This window comes from Pezoporus occidentalis, unplaced genomic scaffold (assembly GCF_034315485.1).
Source record: "Pezoporus occidentalis ecotype Australia unplaced genomic scaffold, CSIRO_AGI_Poc_V1 ctg16, whole genome shotgun sequence".
Taxonomy (NCBI): Eukaryota; Metazoa; Chordata; class Aves; order Psittaciformes; family Psittacidae; genus Pezoporus; species Pezoporus occidentalis.
Window position 1 is genome coordinate 4,916,557 of NW_026913425.1, and position 12,397 is coordinate 4,928,953.

At 40.7% G+C, this 12,397-nt stretch overlaps 1 protein-coding gene across 4 annotated transcripts in view; it reads left to right on the top strand.

The window, feature by feature from the left end:
* Positions 1–12,397, top strand: part of CERT1 (ceramide transporter 1) — a 72,491-nt gene that overhangs the window by 25,487 nt on the left and 34,607 nt on the right. The gene's annotated exons all lie outside the window — the stretch shown is intronic.

Consider the following 12,397-nt stretch of genomic DNA (forward strand, 5'->3'; position numbering starts at 1 on the left):
AAGTTTATTGTAATTCTTCCCTGTATATGAAGTAAAGTCACCCTTATTAGATTACACGTTTGTAAGTTAGACTGGTAAGTGTTGTAACAGTAAGGGGTCATGGAATTGTTTTAGCCTGTTTCTTCTGTTAAAGGGACTTCTTGTCATATCTGAGGTTTACTTCATAGAGTAGTATTATAGTCAATCTGGAGAGATTATTCTCTTCATCTTTGCAACACTTAAGATTTCTTGTCTTACTGTTGTGTTAGAACAGCTGTTCTGTTAGAACAGCTCCCCATTTCTCCATTGTTGTTCATATGGGTGTCTTTTATAAATCTCCAATGCCTTGTATGGCTCTCTTCCAAACTCAGTCACATCTTCAATGTACAGCACCAAAACTGGTCTAGGTATTCTTACTGAAGATCCTACAGATGTTGTATAGAATGTAGGGGTATTTTGTGGGTCTTGTAGACGGTTACCCACTACTATGTTGTTTTTTGTTTTTTTGTTTTTTTCTAACTTACTGAGCTTAAGAACTGCTAAATCTGATTCATCTGTCAAACTGTCTGCCAATTGTTACCTGTCCTGTTCTTGTGCAGTACAGTGTTTTCCATAACCAAGTAAACCTTAAACTTCCTTTTTCTGCAGCGTACGGAGTTTTACATTTTTGCTGCTCCCCTTTCAGCTTCAGTCTTTCCAGTTCTGCTGTCTTGAGTTTTGGTTTCTTTACAGAAATAATTCTGTGCTCCTTGGGTTGGGTTCAGTTTAAGTGATTGCACTGCTTCTAGTACTTTCTAAAGTACAGAGGCTAGCTAGGTGAAGAAAAGCTAGATCATTTAGTGGTATCTTAGATGATAGCTGAGCTTTCTTGTTATTCTGTTGGGATATACTAATCTGTGTCTGAAACTGTATACATATGTTTACTTAAGGTAATCTTAAATCTCTGTATCAATGAAAGCTGTGATCACTGTCTGCTGTATATTCCTAATAAAGAAGTTTTCTCCTCCATCTAGTCAGAACATTAACAGGTAGTCTTCATAATCTTAGTAGAGATCTTGAACTCTTGTCTCTCAATCTGCTGCCCCTAACAGTAGTGACCTTGGTTGTGGTAGTTGATTCCTGTTTTTCCCTTAAATTAGCTTAATATATGAATTAACTGAAGATGCATATGTGCATAAAGGTTGAAGTAACTTTTTAATCTCTGTATAGCCATACTGGTGAACCAGGATGTTCTAAAGAATGCCTGAAAACTATGGGCCAAAATGCAAATTAGCAGAGCATTGCCTGGTGGCTGTAATACCATGTGAAAGAAAGCACTTTGAAAAGTGCTAGCTCTGTGTCAAATAATATGAAAGGCATATGACACTACTGCTAAGCTGTTAAAAGTATGTCAGTCAGTATTTTTGTAATGCTGTTTGACGAAGGGTGATGTACCTGGCTAAAGTAAAGATGGTAAAAGCCAAGTCTGATGCTGAGTCTTGGGAGTGACTGGAACTAAGATACCAGACTCACTGTGCAGCTGGCTGTGAGGTAAATAACTAGCCTCTTCTATAAACAAATGGAATTCTAGTAGTAAACTCAAAGATGTTATTAATTCACTTTGTGAAAACAACTGTAGTAGATCATTTTGACAGCATATACTTTCATGTAACAGAAATAGAGTGTCGCTGTTTGTAACTGGCAGAATGACACACAGTAGATACAGTAGTTAAGCTCTCCTGTGGCAGAGCGGCAGCATGTTTTTGCATGCTCTCCCTGAAAAACAATATTGTTCATTGAGAGAGACTTGTGCCAAGCTTGACTTCGGTGATAAAAGCCCCTTCAAATCAGGGTAAGCTCTTGGTATCAAGAACAGGAAGTACAGAGCTGCAGTGTGCAAGCAGTGAGTGGTTAAACAGTTAAAAACTGACCCTTGCCAAGTAGGTCTGCATGCTGTTTACTCATCATTATTACTCATCGGCTGAAACACTACTGTGCATTAACAGTAATAGAAAAATCTTGGATACTGTGTGCCTCCATCTACCAAATGCCATGTTCATTCTCTCCAAAAAGACTTTGTAAGGGGTGTTTTTTCTTCAGTGAGCTTTCATTACAGTAGAACTCATTGAGTTGATACTAACAGAGCAGTTACACCCTGGCCATAGTAAGTAGATGTTGCTCAGTCACATAGGTGGGGTGCACAAGTAGCAATAATACATACTCAGTAACATTCAGCAAAAGGAACATTTGGGCTGTTGAGAGGCACGCACAGGCATGCACACACACACACCCCACCACCAACTCCTGCCCCCCTTCCTACTGAGAAAGAAAAGCTAATATGACTAAAGAGCTGGGACAGTTGTTTTAAAAACTCTATTTATTTTTTTTTTTTTTTAATTCCATGTCCACTTGCCATTATTGGAAGCTCTTAAGGTAATTCTTTTGATACATAATTTCCACTGTAGGACAACAAGATCCTTTTCTGTCTCTGAAAACAGATAATGCTTGAAACTATGCTTTTGCTATCACTTTAGTGGCATCTAGGTGGATGCATTTACTGCAGAGGAATCAATTCTGTTATCTTACCATACCTATTTTAAATGGGGGGGGGGGGGGCAGGGGGGGGGGAGAGGAGAGAGATGAGGGGAGGGGGAAGAAGAAAAGTTTCATATTTAACTGCTAGTATTTAAATGTCCTATATTGATTGGTATGAACATAGGCATCAGAAAATGGCAGGAGAGCATAAGGAGAGAGGTATCCACCTTTCTTAACCCCGGTAATCTGAAGTAACTTGTGGGGACTTACTACTTCAAAAATTGGTGGTTTGAGTAAGCAAATATGGCTGATGCTGCTCAGCTGATAAGAACTTCTTGCCCTGATGTATGCTATGATGCTGGTAGTGAAACTACTACTGTAGAGAAGCTGTGCCTTCAGGGGACGCTTAGATGTTTTGCTCAAGTTATTAGCCCATTACTGTAAATACCAAGTCTCTGTCTTTAAAATGGAATTAAACATGCTTTTTCATGGAAGAAAACTAATCTTGGGTAAGTCGTACACATTCCATTATTTTAGCAATGTTGTCGGCAGGAACTCTTTAATACATATGATGCTGCTGGTCATTTAATGTTACTAAATTTGCTAAGTGCACTTACTGCTGGAAACTCTGTATTTCCTGAAAAAAGACTTGAGGGGAAAGCCAGTGAATCAGCAGTTTCAATTAACTGCACAACTGTATGCTGCAGCAAACGTAAGTGCTGTCACTTCCAAGCTGTTGAAAACTTCCCTTTCAGGACAGGAAAACAATAGCTCTGTCTGTCTTGGTATCCTTTTCCCACTCTTGGTCCCATGTCTGAGCAGCAGCTGTAAGTTAGAGCTTTATTAATAAGTAGCTACAGTTAAGACTGTTTAGATCTGGACTAAAGCTTTCAGTTCATTCCAGCTCAACATACTTGATTAATTATAAACAATGCAGATTGTTTCATTTTGACCAGCCCAGTCTTTCTTTGGCTGTGTGTTCCAGTTATGTTTATAGCAATCACTTTGACTTTGAAAATAGGTACTATAATTCTCTGAAGAATATGTTGCTATGGGGTGGAGGCCTGGGTGTCTAATTGGATGTGATCTGAGCAGGAGGTGGTACTAGGCAGATCTTGCAACCTAGTCATTCTGATTCTATAATGAAAACATATTTCTTACATAGCAATTAAATTCTTCCTTGCTCATGTCAGTATTTTCTATTTCACAGCAAAAGGATTCCTAATCTTATTACTTTAAATGATCCTTTTTTAATAAAGTGAAGTTTTGTTGCCTCAATTTGCTAGTTTTCAAACTTTTAAAATAAAAGATCTGGTTAAACACTCTCTCCTGGAAGTCTTCCTTTATTCTTGTGCTGTTTGAAGGTGCAGCTTCTACCTATTTACATTCTTGTTTCTACCTGCCACCAAATATGCTAAATAAGATAAAGCAGACAATAAAATACCTATTTCATGTGTTTAGTAGTATCAGTAGGTTTGAAAAAATCTGTTGGGTAAACCTGACATTTTCTAATGTAAAAAAAAAAAAGTGCAAAAGATAAACAACATCAGCTATTTAGACTATACTTCCCATTACCTAATCAAGCAACATATAGGACTTAAGGTTTGTGCAAGTGTATCTAATTGATCTTCAGACACTTACTGGGCTAGTTTGTGGTTTAGTTCTTGGAAAGAGGCTGTCATGCCTGCTGGGCATGTCTTCAGCAGATGAAGAGAGTTTAGCTGACAGTCATACATAGCCTGTCAGAGTATCCATGTGGGTAGACAGGTGATGAACTTGGAATAACAACATGCTTCACTATGTGTTTGGGCTTGATCATATGAAAAAGTCTGCAGTATGTGACCTCAGGCTGCACTTAGAAGTAAAACCTGTGTGTCATCTGGCTGGAAAGGTTTTCTGCCAGCCAGGCAGATTTATAGTGTCTCAATATAAAATACTTCAAGAAATGTCTTCTGTTTTTTAGAGCCCTGTGGTACAGAAGCAGTCTGCAAATTTTTCCTTCACTGTTCTAGACTGTGGGACAGCTTAGTCTGTTGTGCTTTGGATGTAGATACCATACATAGCTTCACTTTTCTGCCATTTTTATGGCTGCTATTTTGTCATGCCTCAACTGGACTATATGCCAATCTGTCAGAATATAAAGATCTGGTGGCAGAATATGCGTTTTGTTACTGTCATGCAGAATAAGCAGGAAGCACCTTGCCTACTGTCAGGTGGGAGTCTCCCTGCCTTCACTTACCAGGGGAGTGAAATCAGCTTTTTATGTGCTGCAATTCAAAGCAGATAACAGCAAGACTATGGCCATTCTCTTTGTCTTGCCTCACTCTCCCATATGCTTGTTCTGGTGTCTGCAGGGAATAGCATTAGTGTTTCTAGGAGTTTGTGAGCTCTTAAACACATGGATGGCTTTATTACAGTGACTTCTTCAGGGATATACCGCTGAGAACAAGCAATGGGATTAGGCTTCACAATATGTAGAGAGTACATGTGTCTACAAAATAATTTATTCTGAGGACATACTGATTGACTGTGTTTCTGCAGTTGCCTGGACTTTTTGTAGTACCATGTGCAGTGAAGGCACAGGTTCCTGCAGAATGTGTTCCTGTAGCTTGCACATGACACAGTGGAACTGTCATGAAATGAGACAGTTTAGTTACTAGAAGACTGAGTTAGAATAGGCTACTAAACTGTTTATCAGTAGTACATGATTCTCTAGCTAATCCTTGTTGCAGGGATGTTTTTGTGTAGTTACCTAGCCCTGCACTGGCATCCTTTATCTTGTTCATAATTTTGTACCTCTCTGGAAAGCAGTAAGAACAGAAAAAGTGACCCACAGCTCAATGCACAACCTAATGATGGCCAGCAGTATTACAGTCCTTTATAAAACTGGTGATAATGCGTATCTGCAAAATCCTAAGCATTTTGGAGCCTAGATCCTTAGGTTTCTTTCTTCTGGTGCACTAGAAGCAGCCTTTTGTGAGCTGTTTTTTCACAGTTCCCAGGTTTTCCTTCAAGGGCAGGGTAGGTCAGCTTATTGTAGAGACCTGTGCTGTGCTTGAAGTCATTTTCCTGTTGTCTTGCACAACAGGGTGTTGGCTTTCAGCAAACAAAAGCAGTCTGTTTCTTTCCACATGAATGAAGAATGGTATTATGGGGGGTGATTTTGTATTGGCAGATTAAGGTGAATATAAGATTTTTACTGATATGTTTAATGATATTGCGTAGTGCCAAAAAAACCATTCTAATTACCAGAGATCAGCTTTCTTAAAGTTGCCTTGCATAAAACAATTCTACAAGCTTCTAAGTAAGCCTGCATATACTTAAGCATTATGAATAGGTAACTTGCTTCAAATGAAATGTCTGTGTATCACTACTGCGTAACTTTTTATGGGTTTGGAAAGGTTTAACTAGAACTTTTTTCTTCTGATGCTTCTCAAAGTGCATATGCATACAGGGGAAACTAGTTTGGTGAGAATCTACTTAATGAGCACTATGTACATAAAGGAACCCTGAGCCTGTTCATCTGGCTGGTATATAAAGCTCCTTTTCACAGTGAGCTGTATGTTTGACAGCTGTAGACTAATGGCAAAGCAGTTCAATGTAAAGAAAAGTCTTTTGCTGGGACATACGGTACTTGAGACAGAGGTGCCTGAATTGCTGTATGTCACATAGTAAGCATTACTTTTTTTAAAGTAAATTATATTGAGCCTAAGTACTTCATGTTGGATGAAGTTTTAAGAAATCTGTGCCTAAAGAGTGTTTAGTTTGGTCCTAATGATTTTGGACTATCATAACTGGAAATCAGCATGTTGTTAGTTCACTGTTTTGACCTGGCTGAGAGGTGTTACTCCAGAATAATTTCATCAATTTCTGTTAAAACTTCTAGTTCGCTTTCATTCAGCAATAGATATCATTGTTGCTTCTTGTAGACTCTGCAGAAAACTTTATCCACACTTAGCAGTGTGTCTTAAATGTAATTAGAAAAGCTAAAGGTAAAAACTGCTCCGGTTTAAATTGTCTCCCAAGGAAAGGAGGTTTGTGTGTACAGGGACTGAAGCAGAAACAGGGTTAGGAGTTACTGTTGGTCTTTGACCAATAGTAACCTTTAGACGTGCCTGTTTCCTTTTTGCTAGTGCCCTCTAGTGGTCACACGTGATATTGACTTGGGGAGTTTAGACGCATGGGCTGTTCTCTTTTATGTGTTAATGTTATGCTTATACATAAATAAACTACCATAGAAGTAATATGGGGTTTATGGAAACTTAACTTCCAGTCGTGACCTTTTATAACACAGTATATTAAGATATCTTATGATGGGAGGATATACTCTTATGCTTCAGGTTGATAATTCAGGAAGTTTTTGGAAATGATTTGTATTTTTATCCTTTTGGATATCAAAATGTGCCTTTTACATTAAGCTCAATCATACAGTGCTCTTAACAAAATTTAAAATTGCCTCTAAAGTTTTTTGAGGTGGGAACTGCATTGTGTGCATATTTTTGCCTTTCTGTGTCAGGGACTAGGTCTTAGGTCCAAACATTCGAAGTATTAAAATAATTTACCACTTTAGCATTTTGTTTTTTATCATGTTAGACTTGCTCTTGACTCACAAACACAAGAAATGTAGAATTGGCAGTGCTAACTTTTGAACCAATTCATATCTTACCTGATGTTTCAAAAATGTTGATACATCCACTGTGTATCAGGTGTTTTAAGATCTTAAGATCTTAAGATGTTTCTTATGTAAGGTGTTTTTTTGCTTGCCATGCAGAACTCTTGCCTATTTGTTTATATGGTTATTCTTTCAGAACTTTATAACAGGTACTTTCTATCTAGTGTGTTAATCTTTTGTAGCAAAAAAATAAAAAAAAAAAGGGAAGAAAAAAAAAAAAAACAAAGAAAAAAATCCAAAATGGCCTTTGGGCAGAATTATTGCCTGGTTAGTTTGAGCTTAAGACCTGGAAACTTTATGTTGCAAAATTGATGTATGGTTGGAAACGGGCCTAAAGCTTCTACTGATGGCTGTGCTCTGTAAGCATAAAGAGCTTTTAAACCAGACTGAGCTTGTTTCTAAATAAACATTATATTGACATATATAGAAGGACTGTTTTTATGAAACATCAGTCCTGGAGAACTTCAGGAATATGAATCAGGAACATGACAAAGAGATACATGTCCTGGGGAGTCCCTTATTTTCCATAACCTCTTTTGTTTTAACTTTGTAATGGGTGCAGTAAGTCTCCTTTGCTTTTGAGGGAAGTGGGTGTTGAAGCCTGATAAAAACAAGGGCTACAGCAAGAAGGAAGTAGGATGACTAGGGAATAGGTTTTGAAAGTCAAGAAAAAGGTGTTAGATTTGATAAGGGTGCAAGATGCAAAAAAAACCCAACAAACACACTGTGTTGAAAGAACTCTTTTTCTCAGCCTTCTCCCAAACTACTGTGTAAAGATTGGAGTTGAAACAGTATATTCTCATCATTTTTCTTTGGGTATAAGATCCAATTTTTTTTTAAAATCTTCTGTCAAATATAATATGGACTTTTCCCTCTGGCAGCTTCCAGCTTTCTTCATCCTCCAGTGCCTAGTACCTGTTGAACACTTAGGGGTATGTCAAGCATTTAATAGAAATTTCTATTCTGATGGCTAGATCAGTGTCTGAGAATTGAGTGGAGGTAGGAAATCTATTCCCATGCGTACCAGTGACAAAATAACTGCAAACTGCACTGAGTGAAGAAAAGGTTTAATGATCTTTGTGTCTTTTGCAGAAGCATTTCCTTTCATGTTTTTTCTGCCTGTTGATAAGCCTGCATATGAATTTTGTTCTGTGTTGCTGTGAAGCTTTTTGCAGTGCATTTCTTCCTGGGCAAGTAAGCTTGCCTACACGTGTACTTTGAATTCTAGGGTTTCTTAGAATCACAGAATCATAGAAGAGTGAGGGTTGGAAAGGACCTTAAGATCAACAAGTTCCAACCCCCTCATGGGCAGGGATACTAAACCATGTCACCCAAGGCTCTGTCCAACTTGGCCTTGAACACCGCCAGGGATGGAGCATTCACAGCTTCCTTGGGCAACCCAATCCAGTGCCTCACCACCCTTACAGTAAAGGACTTCTTCCTTATATCCAATGTAAACTTCCCCTTCAGATACTGGAAGAGATGAGATCTCCACACAGCCTTCTCTTCTCCAGGCTGAACAGCCCCAACTTTCTCAGCCTGTCTTCATAAAGGAGGTGCTCCAGTCCCCTGATCATCCTTGTGGCCCTTCTCTGGACTTGTTCCAACAGTTCCATGACATTTCTATGTTGAGGACATCAGAACTGCACCCAATACTCCAGGTGAAGTCTCACAAGAAGAGAGTAGAGGCGCAGGGTCACCTCCTTCGACCTGCTGGTCACACTCCTTTTGATGCAGCCCAGGATACGGTTGGCTTTCTGGGCTGTGAGCACACACTGAAGCCGGCTCATGTTCATTTTCTCATCAACCAGCACCCCCTTGTCCTTCTCCACAGGGCTGCTCTGAATCTCTTCTTTGCCCAACCTGTAGCTGAGCCTGGGATTGCTCCGACCCAGGTGTAGGACCTTGCACTTGTCATGGTTAAACTTCATAAGGTTGGCATCAGCCCACCTCACAAGTGTGTCAAGGTCCCTCTGGATGGCATTCCTTCCCTCCATTGTATCAACCGGACCACGCAGCTTGGTGTCACTGGCAGACTTGCTGAGGGCGCTCTCAGTCCCGCTGTCCATGTCAGCGACAGAGATGTTGAACAAGCCTGGTCCCAACACCGATCCCTGAGGGACACCACTCGTTACTGGTCTCCAGCTGGACATTGAGCCATTGACCACAACTCTTGGTGTGCGGCCATCCAGCCAGTTGTTTATCCACCGAGTGTTCCATCCATCAAATTGATGTCTCTCCAATTTAGAGGCAAGGATGTTGTGTGGGACAGTGTCGAACACTTTACACAAGTCCAGGTAGATGACATCAACTGCTCTAGCCCTGTCCATCAGTTCTGTAGCCCCATCATAGAAGGCCACCAAATTGGTCAGGCAGGATTTCCCCTTAGTGAAGCCATGCTGGCTGTCACCAAGCACCTTGTTGTTTTTCATGTGCCTTAGCATGCCTTCCAGGAGAATCTGCTCCAAGATTTTGCCAGGCACAGAGGTGAGACTGACTGGTCTGTGATTCCCCGGGTCATCCATTTTCCCCTTCTTGAAAATGGGGGTTATATTTCCCTTTTTCCAGTCATTGGGAACTTCACCTGACTGCCATGATCTTTCAAATATGATGGCCAGTGGCTTAGCAACTTCATTCGCCAGCTCCTTCAGGACCCGTGGATGGATTTCATCTGGTCCCATGGACTTGTGCACGTTCAGATTTTTAAGACGGTCTCGAACCAGATCCTCTCCTACAGTGGGCCCAAGGTCTTCATTCTCACAGTCCCTGCGTCTGCCTTCCAAGACTTGGGTGGTGTGGTCAGAGCATTTGCCAGCAAAGACTGAGGCAAAGAAGTCATTCAGAACTTCAGCCTTCTCCAAATCCTGTGTAGCTAGTTCACGCGAGAGCTTCCTGAGGGGGCCTACATTCTCCCTAGTCTGTTTTTTATTTGCTACGTACCTATAGAATCCCTTCCTGTTATCCTTAACATCCCTAGCCAAATTTAATTCTAACTGGGCCTTAGCTTTCCTAACCTGGTCCCTAGCGTCCCAGACAACATCCCTGTATTCTTCCCAGGCCACCTGTCTTTGCTTCCACTTTTTATAAGCTTCTTTTTTTATTTGGATTTTCCTCAGCAGCTCCTTATTCTATCCAAGGGGGTCTCCTGGCCCTCCTGCTGCCCTTCCTTCTAGTTGGGATGGAGCACTCCTGAGCTTGTAGCAGGTGATCCTTGAATATCAAGCAACAGTCTTGGGCCCCTCTGCCCTCTAGGGCTTTATCCCATGGATCCTTCCTAAGCAGGTTCCTGAAGAGGCCAAAGTCTGCTCTCTTGAAGTCCAGGGCAGTGAGCTTACTGCACGCTCTTTTCACTGTCCTGAGGATCTCAAATTCGAGCATCTCGTGATCGCTGCATCCAAGGCTGCCCTGGAGCATCACATTTCCAATGAGCCCTTCCCTGTTGGTGAGCACGAGGTCAAGCATGGCACCTCTCATTGTCGGCTCCTCTGTTACTTGCAGAAGGAAGTTGTCTTTCACACAATCGAGGAACCTCCTGGATTGCTTGTGCCGGGCCATACCAGCGTTCCAACAGATGTCAGGGTGGTTGAAATCACCCAGGAGAACAAGGGCCTGTGAGCGTGAGGCTTTTCCTGTCTGTCTATAGAGTGCATGATTTTTCAAATATGATGGACAGTGGCTTAGCAACTTCATTTGCCAGCTCCTTCTGAACCCGTGGATGGATTTCATCACGTTCTTGATGTAAATATGTTTCTTCTGAATACACAAAGTGTTCGCTTCTCAAAACCAGGACCAAAACTGGCTCAGACTTTCAACACGTAACTTTCCACAAAGGTGGAAAGAACCCCCAGCTTTGCTGTTTAGCAGTGGTCTCTACTTTGAAGTATCATTATGGTCTGTAGCCCATGGTACTTCAGCATAACACTGTTTATGATGTGTTTTTCCACTTTTACACAGGGGTGATACTAATATAATAATTCACTACCTTAAATAGATTAAAAAAAAAAAAAAGTGGAATCAGAGGCAGTCATTACTTCTGTGCCACTTTGAAGGGTAAGTAAGGTATCGCCTAACTGTGTGTTAGGGTGGGCACTTCCCTGCTGCCTCCTGCATGAGCTCCTGTGTGTCGTCCCTGGTGAATTTCATATATAACAATGAGGTAATAATATTTACTATAACTATGAAATTAAACTATGTGATTTTGTGTAACTACTAGAAAGAATGACGTGGCACGTGCTTTCTGTTAGGATCAGAACTCCTCTTATTTTTAAAGGCCCAGTTGTGCAAGGACTATCCTTCAGTGAACATCAAGCAGTATGTATTTGAATTAACTCATTCTATAAAATCTTTTAAAATCCCTCTAGCTTGTGAAGCATTAAAGCAAGTAAGGACGCTTACTTCAGTGCATTAGGAACTGAGGCCAGAAGATAAGTGCTTTTCCTGACAGTGCCTAATAGCAGATCTCTAGTTCTTGTGTAGCTCTACAAATCTTACTTGTCCCTCTCTTGGCAGCCTAGGTTCACAGGAGGAGCAAATACAGTCCCCTTCTAGTCTTGCAATTGCTTCATGGTTCAGCAGTACAAGCTGCTTTAATTTTATTACTAAGTATACAGAGAGATTCAGTTATTGTGATCTTGGGGTTTGGTACTTTTGTTCAGGGAAGAGTTTTATTCGGTAAAATCATACTGACACAGTGGTTCTCAACCTGGGGAGCAGAACAGTAAAGGCATTCTCTTGTTCACCTCCTCTGTGGGCTCTTAGGTGTCCTCCTGTACAGTGTCCTGGCTGCTCTTTATTCTGGTTTTAGAAGCCTGCCTCTCCCTATTCAGTTTTGTGGAAACCTAGCGTTTAAAGATGTTGAATAATATTTAGTGAAAAGTTTCCCTGTGTACATTAACAGTTAAGAGTATTCATGGAAAAATGGTGCACATCCATGTAATTAAACATGGATGTGAGCTACATCGGTAAAGATTATCGACTTTAAGGCCTTTAGTTGCCTCTGTCAACCTGCATTCTCTCCGCAATGCTTTGTGTTGATGCTGCTTCTCAGCTCCTTTCCTTTCTTTAGAAAGCAGTAGATAGCTCCAGGACTTATCTGCCTGTGTACCACTTTAGCTTATGCAGCTGTTAGAGGTTTACTGTTTGCAGGCAGCACATGGTGATTTGTCCATAGTATATGGAGCATATGGGAAGCAAAGACCCAAAAGGTAATTATTACTTAGCTTGGACAAGTGA